We start from the raw sequence: 15,474 nt of genomic DNA, 5'->3' as shown, positions 1-15,474 counted from the left end.
AAGGTGACAACTGTCCCTAGTCCACTTTTGTTCATTAAGAAGAGGAAGTTTGGGGCAAAGTTTGTGCTCCTTCTGGCTAATAGTCTTTTGGATCCACCTGTCCCCAGACGAGTAGGTGTCACACAGCATCCTGCCTTCAAGACATTACCTGCTTTTGCTACTTTCTCTTGGTTTCTGCAGAATCAACTCAAACTATCCAAGATTAAGGTCATTACCTTCCCTCCTCCCATCCCCTTGCAACTTCTTCTTCTTGCCTTTTTATTTATGCAATAAAAACATTCTTAGCACTATTCTGTATCCGGTTCCATGTGGAGTTCTATAATCTCTGCTAAAGGCACCACTGACCAACAAAAGCCTGGTTTCACCTCCAACTTCTCTGTCTCTGTTTACTCTCATGTCCTCTCAGCCACCAAGGCCTGTGGAGTCAACCTCTCCAAAGCCTCCTAACTGATCTTTACCACCCTTTCTCTACCCACACCCAGTGTCTCTCTAATCCAGGCTCTCTGCCATGGAGAGATTCAACTCAAGGTGTGGTCCACAGATCATACCCTGCAGGAGCAGTATCACCTGGCAGATCGTTAGAAATGAAGACTCTCACAACAGAATCTGCATTTTAACAGAACCCCCAGATGATTCACATGCACACGTAAGTTTGAGCTCACTGGCTGAAAGCACCAATCCAAACCGGTCTCTCCCCAGTTGACATTCTAGTGCAGGGGCCAACAAATTATAGCCCAAAGGCCTAGTCTGGCTCACCACCTCTTTTTATATCCTCTGTAAAGTAAGAATGGTTTTATATTCTTCTCAACGATTGGGGAAAACAATCAAAAGAAGAAGAATATTTCACTACACAAGAAAATTACATGAAGGTCAAATTTCAGTGTCTATAAATACAGTTGTATTGGAACGCACCATGACTATCTCCTGACATATTGTCTAGGTCTGCTTTTGCACTATAATGACAGTCAAGCAGTTACAACCGAGACTGTGGTGGCCAGCAAATCCTAAAATATTTACTATTTGGCCCTACACAAAAAAAGTTTGCTGACCTTTGTTCTAGGGAGAAAATATACATGATAAAAAAGAAAGAAGCCCTGCAAGTTATGAGATATAAAGGGAAAAAGAAAGACCTGAACAAAAGCTTTCTCTCCTGTGGACCCGTAGCAGATGCTAACGCCCTTCTATATCATCCCACATGTCATGTTGCTGGTTTAGTCTTTGCCAAGTGGGGAGGAGAGTCGGTTACCATTGCTCAGTTTCATGGCTACTGGTTTCTCCCCTCAGGAGGACCGAATGTAGATTTTAAACATCATGAGAGTAGGAGGATTATTCTGAGGGTTTAGATATGAAGAGAGAATCATGAGAAATTTGAGGGTAAATAATTTCATGGACGTTCTTTCCACGTAGGTCCTTATTCCTAAGCCAAAAAAACAAAAAAAACAAAAAGAACAACAACAACAACAACAACACACACACACACACACACACACAACAACAACAACAACACAAAAAAGCATCTTCAGGTTCTGAAGAGCTAAATGAGTCACCACAGGGATACAGTACTTTGTTGGGGGCAATAATTCTTCCACTAAAAGGAATTTCTGAAAATTCCAAAATTCGGTGTCTTAAATATCAACAACACCCTACCTGCAGGCCATTCCCTAGCTACATTCTCTTACTTTATGTCCGTTTGAGACACTAAAAAGATCCACTCGGATTTCATTCATTTTTCTGTATGCAGATCGCTTTTGGAATAACACTGTTAGAGCTATTTCTAGTGGTTTGCTCTTTAGTTAATTGATACATTCCTTTAGAGTCACTTTACACCACTGAAGCAGGTGTGAGAGAATAGTCCGAATTCCAATTCCAATTCCATCCCAGAATGAGAAAGAAGGGGAAGTCCGTGGATCAAAAACTTCCCAGAGAAGTTGTCACAGAGACACCGAACATCTTACGGCCAGAAAGTAGTTGCATTTCCACTCCTCTTCCCCCAACCCTATCTTCACATTTCTGGGAAAAGTTAAATAAGTGATTTTGCATCCACCCAATAGCAAGTTATGTTGCCAGCTGGCAGTTGAGCCGAGTACTGTGGTAGGTCCCTGGGCTACAGTAATAAATAAGATATTGCTCCCGTCCTGGAGAAGTAGATTGCCTTGTGGAAAAGGCAGAGGCAGATAACTACAACACAGTGATTTAAGTACTACAGTTCACAGTAAGTAAAAGTACTACGTGAGCACAGAGGGACGCACAGCTCAGGCTTATGGAGTCAGAAAGGCTACCCAGAGGAGATGTCTTGAGCTGAGGTCTGAAGAACAAATAGAAATCAAGGGCACAAAGTTAGGAGTAAAAAGCATATCGAGGGCACAAAGATACCAAAGATGAAAGAGAACAGAAGGCAACAGGGGCACAGTAAGAGAAGAGAGGAGACAAGCCAGCAGAGTCAGATCAAAAATGGCGTGTTTGCTAAACCACAGAGTCTGTACTCCATGCTGAGGACAAAGGCGATGTACTGTAGAGTTGTTGGTGGGGTGGCATGATCAGAGTTGTATTTTAGAAAGCAAATCAGCTGCTGTGTGGAAAAAGCACTGAAGAAGAGCAAGATTGGAGGTAAGGAGAAGAACTAAGATCAATGGTGCAGCGAAGAAATCATTATGACTTGAACCAGAGTCAAGATGATGGTAGTAGAAAAGAACAAGACCAAGGCCACCATATGTATGGCCATGCAGGTTCTGCCCTGCATAAAGCATTTTGCTTTACGGGTGGGAGGTTGTTGAAATGAGACTATGGTCTGCTAACTATATACTGTGGCCCATCAGGAGGAGGAAAGGGACCCTTTCTCATTCATCAGTCAGACAAGGTACTGTGTTGCCATTCTCACAATGTCATCAGATATATGGGCAGTGTTGAAGGTGAGCTCAAAAACAAGCATATCCTGGAGATTTTTAAGAAGAAAGCAGCTTATCAGAAATAGGAGTTACAGGGAGAGAATTCAAAGAGGATACTGAAGTGTTTGGCCCTTGTACCTTGTATTTACTATGGCAGGAAGCTCTTCTCTAGTCCTAACCCTGTTCCACTTGCCTGTTCAGCCCAATTCCTTTTTTTGCTGTCATGAATCTCTTCAGTAAATTCAAACAAATTAATGTGAATATAAATATTGTTTATTTCTATTTAATACTTTTCACTTATTTTATTCTTCTTCTTTTCCTCGTTTATTTATGCCACATCTGAGACAACATGGTATAGTGAGGAAAAAGTCAGCTTTATTGTGGGACAAACTACGAATCTCACCCCTACTGACAGTTATAATAGGACCCTTCACTATTGCGAGGTTCAATTTATCCGTTTGTAAAATGGAAATGATAATGCTTATCTTGTAGGTTGGCTAAAAAAGGCAGCCTTCATAAATTACCTCACCTAGTATCAAGCACATACAATAGTGGGCATTCAATACTTTAGCCCCTACTGTTATTATTTACTGATCAAATATTCTGTAGCTTACCTCTTTCTCTATTCCCATTTTCTGCTTTGATTTCAACCTTTTAGTCTGGTCATTCCTTCTTTTCATATGGTCAATGTTATGACAGCAGTTGATAGAGTGCTTACCTCTATCAGTGGTAAGTGCTTACCTCTTTGCAAAACCCTCCCACCTAAAGAACTTCTCAAATGTATAAGTCCATATAATAAAATTCCATTAATAATTCTAAAACCATATCTAAAATACAACTCCTTAAAAATAGATTTAAAATTATGAGTACTGACCGTACATGTGTTTATTTGGCAAGTTTTCCTTTTTATCAGAAAATAAAGGAAGGTGAAAGAAGAATCCAGATCTTGTTAGGCCATGTAGCTTACATGACTTTTCATAAGCAGTAATTCTACCTTACACAATTTGGTTAAGACAGCATTAAATGCATACTGTTTGGCCAGCACTGCATGCATAACTTAGGGACATCTTAAAGAAGAAGAAAGCATGTCTCCGTTTCTTGGGAAATGGGGCTTCATTTTCTATTTTCAGTTGGGGAATTTGAGAAGTTGAATTCTATTTCAATAAAACCGTATTTACTGAAACATTTAGGTAGGAAGTAAGATCTTAGCCAAGAATTTTTAGTTAATCTTCAGCAGCCTATGCATAAAAAGATGTTACTGGAAACACTTTCAGATTTGTTTATCCTTAAATAATATGGTCCATTTTCATTTTGAGAGAAAAAGGAATTCCACAGAAAGAAAGGCTTGCATGACTGACTGAGTCATACTGTGGAGATTTTTTCCAGTAAACTACATTATTCTGGATGCTGTTCAAGAGGGAAAATGTCAAACGCACTGGGGTTCAGTCTGGCATGTGGGTGGGTTTACTCAAGCACAGAAATCAAATATAGGCATTGGAGCCAATACTTTGGAAAACAACAGAATGGCTTACAAATCAGAGCTAGAATTTCCAGAAGTTTTTTTTTTTTTCAGCTGAATCCTACAAATGTAATATAAGTGAAAAATACACAGTGAACATTTTAATGACATCGTATTTCTTTCTTAGAACCTTAAAGTTGAAAAAAAAATAGACATTATAACATCCATCCTTCCTCCCGTACAACTCCCTATATGACATATATCTCTGACAGATTCTCACACTTCTTAAAAACTCTTGATAATTCACTCCCTTGTAACACAGCCCCCTTCCTTAGGCAGATATAATGCAGAGGAAAAAATCTGGATGGATATGAATCAAGATAATAATAGCTATGTATGAGTGAAATTATGGGTTTTTGCTCTTCTTCTTTTGCTTCTCTGCATTTTCTAACGTTTCTGCAATGAGTCTGAATTTTTTATAATATGAAAAAAATAAGTACTTGAAAACCATGAAGAACTCAAATACTAACATGGAATTGTTCCAACTTTCTACTATAAAAGTCAAGGCAGGTTAATCGGTTGAAAATCAGGCACCAAAATTTCCAATGTTTCCAAAGTCTGTGACTAGGAAATACCAGTTTCAGCCACATCGCTGGTCAACCAAGGTGCTATTGTTCGAACTCTTTCCAGCTAAATTGCTCTTGGTCAGATTCCATGGTACTTTATGATTCCTATACTACGCACCCTCTGCATCTACGAAAGCATCCTAAGGATGCCAAGGTTTTAGAAACTGTATCACTCTGTGGATTCTCAATTAAGCTATTATTGAACTAAGCCATCATCTTTATGGGTCGTATAGTTACCTAAGTGATTTTTTAAATATGAAATGTCACATTTATCCCTGCTCAGTTTGATTGTATCATCTTAGTTTGTTCATTTTTATGGGGTGCTAAGCAGAGCATTTAATGTGTTGTAGGGGATAAATTGTTCCTGGATGAGAAAAACATGTTCTGAAGGAATTAATCATTCCTCCTCATAACTGTTCCCTCTTCCCTGCTGCAGAAGTCTTTGGTCTTCTCTCTCATTCCCAATAAATTATTAGCCAACTCCTCATAGATTCTATGTTTTAACACCTACTATATACCCATTAGGTTACCACATAGGTTACCCCACTGATTCTTGAAAACAGACCATTTGGTAGGCATCATTATTTCTGTTTTTATAGTGGAGAAACAGAGGTTCTGAAATTAAAGCAATTTTTCTTAAGTCACACAGTTACTCATTGACAAGAACAGGATTTGAACCTACATCTGACTGATTTTAATGCCAATCCTGCCTCTAGGTATTTTTAGCCTTGGCTGCCTGCCTTTACCCTTGCTTCTCTGGCCTCAGATGAACTCTGTCACCTTTTCTCTGATCTCCAACACTGACCTGGACACCACTGAGTTTTTTCCTCTGCATCAGAGTTTGTGTTTGTTCATTTATATTTTCTTCTACTTAAAAAACTCGTGGAATACCAACAGAGAAATTTTCCAAACTGACATATTTCCATACAGATAATGTGAGTAAATGTTAAACAAACTGCAATGCACCCTCTTGTCAATGAGCCTATATCAAACACCTTGCTGAAATCAAGCCTTACAACATTCTCCTGCTCTATCACTCCAGTAACATCCAATTAGTAAACAGAAAATAGAACTCATACTGGACTATATACCAGCTCATGTACGTGAATGGCTCAAAAACAGAATGGGGCTAATGCAGAGGCTCAAGTAATGTTATCAAAATCTGATCTCTTCATCTCTTGGTTCAGTGTTCCTCTATCTTGGCTTCAATCTCAGGCTTTTTATGGTACATGATAACTGCCAGGAGCTCCCTGCCTATAACCTCCCATGTCCAGTACATACAAATCACTTCCACTGTTTTAGGAATTACAGGAGGCATATATATGAGTAAAAGAAAGTCCTTGAACACAAAAAAAGCAGCACAACCTAACAGAAAAACCATGTGCTTTGGTGTAATATGGATCTGAATTTGAATTTGTTTTTGTCCGTAACAAGTTAGTCAAACTCAATTTCCTTAATTATACCATGGAGATTCTACATATTTCATATAGTTGATGTGAAGTTGAAGTCCTAACATTTAAACAAAATAATGTAAGTAATATGCGTAGCATAATGCCAGGCACATCACAGGTACACAGCATATTAACAAAGGCAAGTACACAATTGTAAGAATACTAGTAGGCACACATGCTCTATAATATTAAGGAAAACTAGTATACTAGAGAGTTAGAAGGCTCTTACCTGGTTGGGATTATAGGGGGTGGAAAAGATTTCATGAATGTGATGGTATTTGAAGTGGATCTTTAAAGCATGTAGGAAATTATGATACATAGCTCTAAGAGAGAAGAGCTTAGGGTACATTCAGGATAAGATTGGAGTAGAGGTTGTTGGTAATGGAAGTGATTATAGGTGCACTTGGAAAGGCAGATTGAAGCCTATTTTTGTGACTTTTGGATGTAAGGAGTCTGGGTTTAACTCATTAAATGAGACCCCCTGAAAGTTGACAAGTAGGAGAGTGACATGACAAGCATTGTGTTACAGGAAGAAAGACCAACACAGGTATACAAAATGTTTAGAAAAGCCAGGAGACAGAAGACAGAGACAAATTAGGAAATGATTTACAATAGACAAGCAAGTAAAAATTAAGGCTTAATCTCGAGCAGTATCCATGGTAATGGAGTGGAAAAGATACTTTTAAATAAGATTTCAGAGGTCATATCTATGAGATTCATAAACTGACTGGATGTTATGAATGAAAGAAAGGGAAGTCTGGATGTCTTACAGAGTGACGATGTCATTTACAAAAAGAACAAAACAAAAACAACTTGGAGGTATCTAGGGGGAAAGAGGAGAAATGATAAATAAAAAAAACAAAGACTAGATGGCTGTGTTTCACGAGCAGTTGAAAACACTTGATTGGGGCAAGAAAGAAAGTTCTGGATGGGAGACAGTTCCGTTCCCCATTCTTTCACCATTTATTTTTTCCTCCTGTTCTAATTTCCAGTTTTACATGTAACGTAATTTCCCAGAGCTCCACCAGTCTAAGGTCACATTAATGATAAAGACACAACTTCCACCAGCTTTTGCCTACAGTCTGACCCCAAAAAGTCCCCTGTGACACCTGCTCCACCCACCCCCATCAAGGGGGGGGGGCCACAAATCCCGCTCCCCACTGGGCGTGGCAGCTGCTCCATAGGTCCTACAGTCACCTGTTAGTGCTGCTACCAGTATACTGACACCCTCATGTGCCACCATCGCGGTCCTCAGAGCAGCGGGAAGAAAGAACACATCTTTTCCCTTTGTATCACTCCACTCAAAAGGATCCCCAAAGCAGGGCTACTGGTGCCTAATGGTTTAGAGAAATTACAAATTCAGTTACTATTATAGCTCCTGAGGGGATCCTTACTTGACCCAATAGACCCACAAATTCTGAGCCTAGATTAATGTTCTCAGAAGAGTTCTCAGCCTGGACCTGTGCCTGGTACATCTTAACTAACTTTCTTTCTTTTTTTTTTTTTTTCGTTTTTTATTTATTTTTGGGACAGAGAGAGACAGAGCATGAACAGGGGAGGGGCAGAGAGAGAGGGAGACACAGAATCAGAAACAGGCTCCAGGCTCTGAGCCATCAGCCCAGAGCCCGACGCGGGGCTCGAACTCCCGGACCGCGAGATCGTGACCTGGCTGAAGTCGGACGCTTAACCGACTGCGCCACCCAGGCGCCCCTTAACTAACTTTCAAGACACTTGTTTGAATCATAATTTAGTCCTTTTGAATGAATGACTGAGTATCATTTGTTGATACTGAATTATAATTCAACAATTCAATCAATGTTTAAATCCTAAAATAATCTAGGGGCTCTGCTCCATGAGATTCATTAAAAGTTTACCATTTCATCTGTTCCATCTTCAATGTTTTTACAATTTAATTCTGAGAAATAATTAAAATTAAGAAAAGAATCTCCTTTCCTTGGGGTGCCTGGGTGGCTCAGTCAGTTAAGCGTCCAGCTTCAGCTCAGGTCATGATCTCACAGTTTGTGGGTTCGAGGCCCGTGTCAGGCTCTGTGCTGACAGCTCAGAGCCTGGAGCCTGTTTCAGATTCTGTGTCTCCTTCTCTCTCTGCCCCTCCCCTACTCGTGCTCTGTCTCTCTCAAAAATAAATAGACATTACTGAAAAAAAAAGAACCTCTTTTTCTTGAGCCATGAGAGCCCACAGCAGAGCACACAGACTTATTAAATATTTTTAATGAATAAAAGAACAGATGGACTATATCAAATGACTCAAAGAAAGCCATGAAAATAAAGCAAATGTTAAATTATTTCCTTTCTTAGACATCATCTACAGCTCAAGTAGAATGGTAATCCCACACTTCAGAACTTTGAATTCTAATCCAGGCTACAGATATGGTGAAAATAGAAATTCTATGAAACCAGGGGTGCTTGGGTGGCTCAGTCGGTTGAACATCGGACTCTTGATTTTACCTCAGGTCATAATCTCAGTTTCATGAGTTCCAGACCATGTCAGGCTCTGCGCAGAGCCTGCTTGGGATTCTTTCTCTCTCTCTCTCTCTCTCTCTCTGCCTGTACCCCTCCCCTGCTTGCACTCTCTCTACCTCTCTCAAAATACTTTAAAAAAAAATTCTATAAAACTAGAGTTGATATAGTCTAATCTGGTGCAGTGAGAACCCAAAGGAACCAAGTATCAAAAAGATCAAGCACAAGCCCTCTGTAAGCTAGATTAAGATAAAATTTTAACAATAGAAAAAAACCCACAAGCATTCATTCGTTTTTAATATAATTTTACAAATTATATAAAATTTTATATATTTTATAAATATAATTATTTAATAAATAAATTTCATTTATTTTTGAGAGAGAGAGAGAGAGAGAGAGAGAGAGCAGGGGAGGGGTTAAGAGAGGGGGAGACACAGAATCTGAGGTAGGCTCCAGGTGCCAAGCTGTGAGCACAGAACCTGACATGGGGCTTGAACTCATGAGTCATGAGATCATGACCTGAGCTGAAGCTAGACACTTAAACAACTGAGCCACCCAAGTACCCCAACACAAGTGCTAATTCTAAAAACCATTTTGCCAAGTACCTTTTGCATTTGGGACCAAGTTGAAGGTTGTAATATAGGTAACTAAGTAAATCAGTAAATTATTATTTTGACATGTGCATAGCACTTTGCCTTTAAATAAAAATGTCTTCCTTATACATTATATCCTTTCATCTTGTTAAGCAGAGCACAAGTTAGAAGACAGAGGAGACGGAAAAGGTTACACATATAATCAAAGCCTCCTTAATAAAATTTGGTATGGAGCTAAAGCAATGCTGTAAATTTCAATCAATTTACACCTAAGTGAAATCTGTATGCTTTAAACATTGTGAATACCTAGAGCTTGTGGTTTGAAGACACTGAATTTTGCAGATGTATAATCAAGGGAATCATCTTAACACAGGATTTATGTAAAGTAACCTTCTGAAACAAATCACACAAATTCTCTTGTGAGAATAAAATATGGGGGTGGGGGGTAGACATTGACCCATCAGTTTGGGAGGGAGCTCTCTGCCTTTTAAATCCATGAAGGAGGCCACCTTTATGTACAACGTGTTAGCCCCATTTAATTCCTCTGGTTGGCTTGCCCTGGCTCAGAATTATGAGCAAAAATCTAACACTCTAATGTTGCACCTGCGAGCGTTTATCTCTCTCAGTGGGGGAGAGCCAATGTCAAAACTGTAAACCACATGATATCTGAAATAGGTGGATAGCTTTTAAAGTCACAACCCAAACAAAGCACTGTGTTTACATTTACTTATGTCGGTGAAATACCAAAGCAAACCAGAAGTATTTGATGGGCTTGGGATTTTTCCACACACACACACACACACACACACACACACACACACACAGACACACACACACACACCCTGCCTCACATCCAATCCCTTGCTCTATTCCCCGACTCCTTCTTTACCAACATGGCCATCCAGGGACAGCCCATGCATTTGTTTTGTGGGAACTGAAGCCCAAGGGAAAGTAAACAAAGTATACAGATGTGTACATGTATTTTCCATTTCTTTATTCAACAAGTACTTGGAAAGTGTTTCATATGGTCCAGGTACAATATGATCAGTAGGTACTACTGGGCCAGTTGTTTTGTGGGTTACCCATACTCCTCAGTAACCCTGAAGTAAGACAAATTATTAAAACAACACTGGGGAGAAGATGCCACTTTTTCCATTTTACAGATGATGAAATGAAAACCCATTATCTCCAATGTATTTCTCAAGATCAAGAGGTTTGTAAGTTATAGAAGTGGGCTTTGAATCCCCATTGAATCAGCTGTATTTTATTCCAAAGTCAGTGTTCTCACTGGTACACCTCTCGGACTCTTCAGTATCTTTCCACTTATCTATTAAGGTGAACCAGCATTAATTCTAATGCTTAAAAAAAAATCCTATCCAGTGGGCATATAAACCAAATAAACAATTCAATCTAGAAAAAGAAATCAGCAAAGTACAACATTCCCACTCACTCATCTAAACAATCCATTTTGTTATTGCTGTTGTTATTGTTGGAAGTCTTCCCCCACCCCTGCCAATTTTATTGAGATATAATTGACAGGCATCACTGTATTATTAAGGCGTACCACATAATGTTTGACTTACATATATCGTGAATTGATTAGCACAATAAGTTTAGTTAGTATTCATCATCTCATATAGATACAATAAACAGGAAAAAAAAGAATTTTTTTCCGTGTGATAAGAACTCTTAGGATCCTCTCTGTTTACAACTTTCCTATGCACTAACCACATATAGGCATTGTACTGTACATCACAGCCCTAGTACTTACTTATCTTACAGCTGTAGTTTGTACTTTTTGGTCTTCCTCCAACTCTCCCTCCCTCCACTCCCGACCTCTGGTAATCACAAATTTGATCACTTTTTCTGTAAGTTTGGTTTTTTAGTTGTTTAGATTCTACATATAAGCAAGATCACACAGATTCGGTCTTTCTCTGTATGACTTCTCTCACTTCATATAATGCCCTCCAATTTCACCCATGTTGTTACAAATGGTGGGATTTCCTCATTTTTTATGGCTGAATTATATTCCAAACAATCCATCTTAACAGAACCTGCGATTCCTGCTTTATTCTTGGAAAAGCAAGGAATAGGTAAATGATTACGTCTCTGAGCTGCTATCATTTGCTACTTAATATTTATTATCTAAACCTATTTTTGAAATACAATTCCTAGTGAAATGAAAATTATCTGTTGCTCAGAACAATAAGACATCAATTTACACGCATTTTTAAATTCACTTTACTGAGTTAGATACCCAGAGCTAATAAACCAAGCTGTCACTGTTTCTTGTCCAACCTTCACAGCTTTCTCCCTGGCCCTCCCCACAATATTACTATACTCTGTCTCTTGTGTATATAGCAAGGATACAAGTTCAGGATAATTCTCTGGGCCAGGATAGAATTTACTGATTTTGAATACACACAAGTGAGAAATGAACAAATTAACCATGGGAAAGTATAACCTTATTTTCTTAGCATCTATAGTACTCACTTGAGAAATAAATGAAAGATGCCAATACCATTCTGGAATTAAGAAATAAAATTCATCTTCACTGAAGATAGTAGCAAGCAATCCTTTATCCTATATAGAATTAATCCCATTTTGAGGAATACCTTAGGGAGGAACATCAAAATATTTCAGGAAGCCTAAAGAAAACACTGTAAATCAGGGGGAAAAAAGTGATCTGAGTGAAAAGGATAAAAAAAGAAAAAGAAAAAACACTTTGCAGAATTTAACACCAAAGAAAGAGAACTTTAGTCATTTTTGCCTGTTTTTTGAGAAGCATTTTTTCATACAGACAGAGGTGAATGGTGCATTTGTTGTCTTGTGATTAAGGGTAAATAGGTGTGAATTGGTATTTGTTAAGATGAGAGGCAGCTGCAAATGACAGAAATGACAAAATAGCAATGAGAGAAGTGCAATTCTCCCATAACTACAGTCTTGGAGAAGACAAGCCATGGCTAGCAAGCAGCTTTACCATCTGGAATGCATGGCCCCACTTCATTGCCCCAAATGACTGCTTAACCTCCAGACATCATGTCTGCACTCTGTCCAGCAGACATGATGTCTGGAGGTCCCTTCCTTTTAAGAATAGATCCTGAAAACTGCACATAATACTTCTGCTAACATTCCCTTGGCCAGTCACATCATCGCAGCCGGTCCAAAGGGGAGCGGGGAAATGTAGTCCTAATTCCAGATAGCCAAATACCCAGCTAAATATTGTGAGTTCAGTTACCAAAGAAGAGGAGAACTCGGATATTAGGAGCAACTAGCAAACTTTTATCCAGAAACACATAGGAAATTGTCTTAGAAATAAAGAAGATCCTACATAAGACATTAACTAAAGGTCTACTGAAGGCTAAAGTAATTTATGTAGGGACACAGTGCCTCTATCTTTGAATATAAAATGTTCAAAATGAATAAAATTAAAATCTCTTCTTCCCAGTGTTTTGTAGGAGGCAGAGGATGTAAGTTTAGAGATCTTTAAAGTCCCAACCACCCTCTATGACCCTAACGTAATTGTTTTCTCTTGATTATACTCCCATCACTCTTCTGCTTACAACCATCCAGTGTCTCCCTACTGCCTGCAAGATAAATATCAAGCTCCCTGACAAGATGTCCTTCCTATATGATTTGGTCCCTGCTCCACCTACTTCCTCACAAATTTTATTCAAACGACGTCAGACTATTTCCATATTCCTGAAAATACCATGATGTCTCAAATTTCTGTTTCTTATTCATTCACTCAACAAATACATATTGATTGTCTGACATGTTCCCATCCCTAGTGGTAAGCAGTAGGAATAGAATGGTAACTAATACTTAAGTAGTATGAGCAGCAAATATTTATTGAGTACTTAGGATATACTGAGTACTATGCTAAGTACTTTACATGTATTATCTTATAATTGCTTATGATAATCCTATGATGTAATACGTATGTATCCCCATTTTAATAGATGAGTAAAGTAAGGCACAGAAAGGTTGAGTTGCTGGAGATCACAGAGTTTGTAAGTTGAAGAGTTGGATTTGTCGGATTCCAGAGTTGCTCAAGTTTATAACCACAAACTATTTTGCACTGTCAGTTTCCTCTGCCTGAAATGGTCCACCCACCCTTTGCCCCCTCCCCACTGTTTCCCCATTGGCCATGTAAGACGAAGCACAATCGTCACCTTTTCTAAGAAGCCCTCTTTAACTCCCTTGGACATTAAATCACTCCCCCTCTGCCCAACACCACACCTGGACATGTTTGCTGTTTTACCTTTCATCTATAAATTCAGCCATGCCTCATCCCTGCTAAACAAAGAAAGCAGCAAAAATCCATATGGGAAAGGATTACTCAATAAGTAGTTACCTATTCAGAGAGAAAATCAATCTGGATGTCAGATCAGATCATAAACCAAAATAAATACATGTGGATTAAAGCATTAAATTTGTTTGTTTTCAAAAAAAGAAATCAAAGCATGAAAAAGCTAAAATAAGAGCATAATGTTGATCAATATTCTGTAGGGGAAGGACCTTCTAGGTTCCAAAAGAATGAAAGAATTCATAAAGGAAAAGAGAACGGACTTCACTGTGCAAATGTATTTAAAATGTCTGTATGCTGAAATATAACCAAAATTATTAAGAATGTTTTTAAAAAACATATTTGCCTCAAATAGGATAGAAAAAAGAAAACACTTGCTGTCACATTTGAGCTTGCTGTAATAAATGGAAATAATAACAGTACTATCCACTAATAGCTCCACACAGCAATATGAACAAGTCCTACAAACGAAATGTTGAACAAGCGGTCCTAAGAGTTCAGAATAGGATGCTATCCATATAAAGTTCAAAAATAGACACAATTAAACCCAGTTGTTAATAAATGCCTACATGGGTAATAAAAATATTAAGAAAAGCAAGGGAACGATTAGTCAAAGTAAGGATTGTGTTTACTGGAAAGTTGGGGGTGTAAATAGAGATGAAGGTGGTGATCAAGGAGGGGCACATGCATCTTGAGGGTGGAGATGATGTTTTACATGCTATTTCTTAACTTGGGCTATGGTTGCCCAGGAGTTCACTATATAATTATTGTTTAGACTGTACATATGTTTCATACACTCTTTGGTATGTACAATATATATTTCACAGTAAGAAAGGGAAAAGGATCTCCAAAGATCAATGAACAAGGGATGTGCATAGAAAATCCACAAAAAGAGAATATGCAAATGACTAATCATCTTATGGGAAGATATCCAGTTTACTGGAATCAAAGACTTGCAGTTTTTCAAACAATACATTGCCATTTTCTGCCTAATTTTTGTTTTGTCCTTTATTTTATGAATATTCAATGCTGATGATAATGTTGTGAAAAGGGAACCCTCAAACACTGCTGGAGGAAGTGAAAACAATTTGGCAAGGATTAAACAGGTCTTTAGCTTTTAACCCACAGATTCCATCTTGGGGGTCTCTAAGAGAAGAGTCCTGGGACGCCTGGGTGGTTCAGTCAGTTAAGCAGGTTAAGCATCCGACTCTTGATTTCTGCTCCAGTCATGGTCTCATGGTTTGTGGGTTCAAGCCCCCCGTCAGGCTCTGTGCTGATAGTGCGGAGCCTGCGTGAGATTCTCCCTCTCTCTCTCTCTCTCTCTGCCCCTCCCCCCTCTCAGTCTCTCTCTAAAATTAATAAAATAAACATTTTGTTAAAAAAGTCCTAAACTGAAGAGGAAAAAGCAATAAACATCAGAGAATAATAGCTAAAAACCTTTAAATGCTGATCTTCTAAAATCTAATAAAGGGTAAAGTAAATATTATACACTTAAGTGACAGGATATCACATAGACATTAAAATAATGTTTACCAAGAATTATGATAATATAGAATATGCTTATATTAAAATAAATAAGCTGAACACTAAACTGTATATATAGATTTGCAAATCTGTATAAAAGTATGTAACTCTCTTATCTAGAGGAAAAAAACTGAAAGAAATATACCCAA

Source organism: Herpailurus yagouaroundi, unplaced genomic scaffold (assembly GCF_014898765.1).
Source record: "Herpailurus yagouaroundi ecotype Mexico unplaced genomic scaffold, PumYag 182, whole genome shotgun sequence".
NCBI lineage: Eukaryota > Metazoa > Chordata > Mammalia > Carnivora > Felidae > Herpailurus > Herpailurus yagouaroundi.
The sequence above is the reverse complement of the archived record's forward strand: the minus strand, read 5'-3'. Positions refer to the sequence as shown.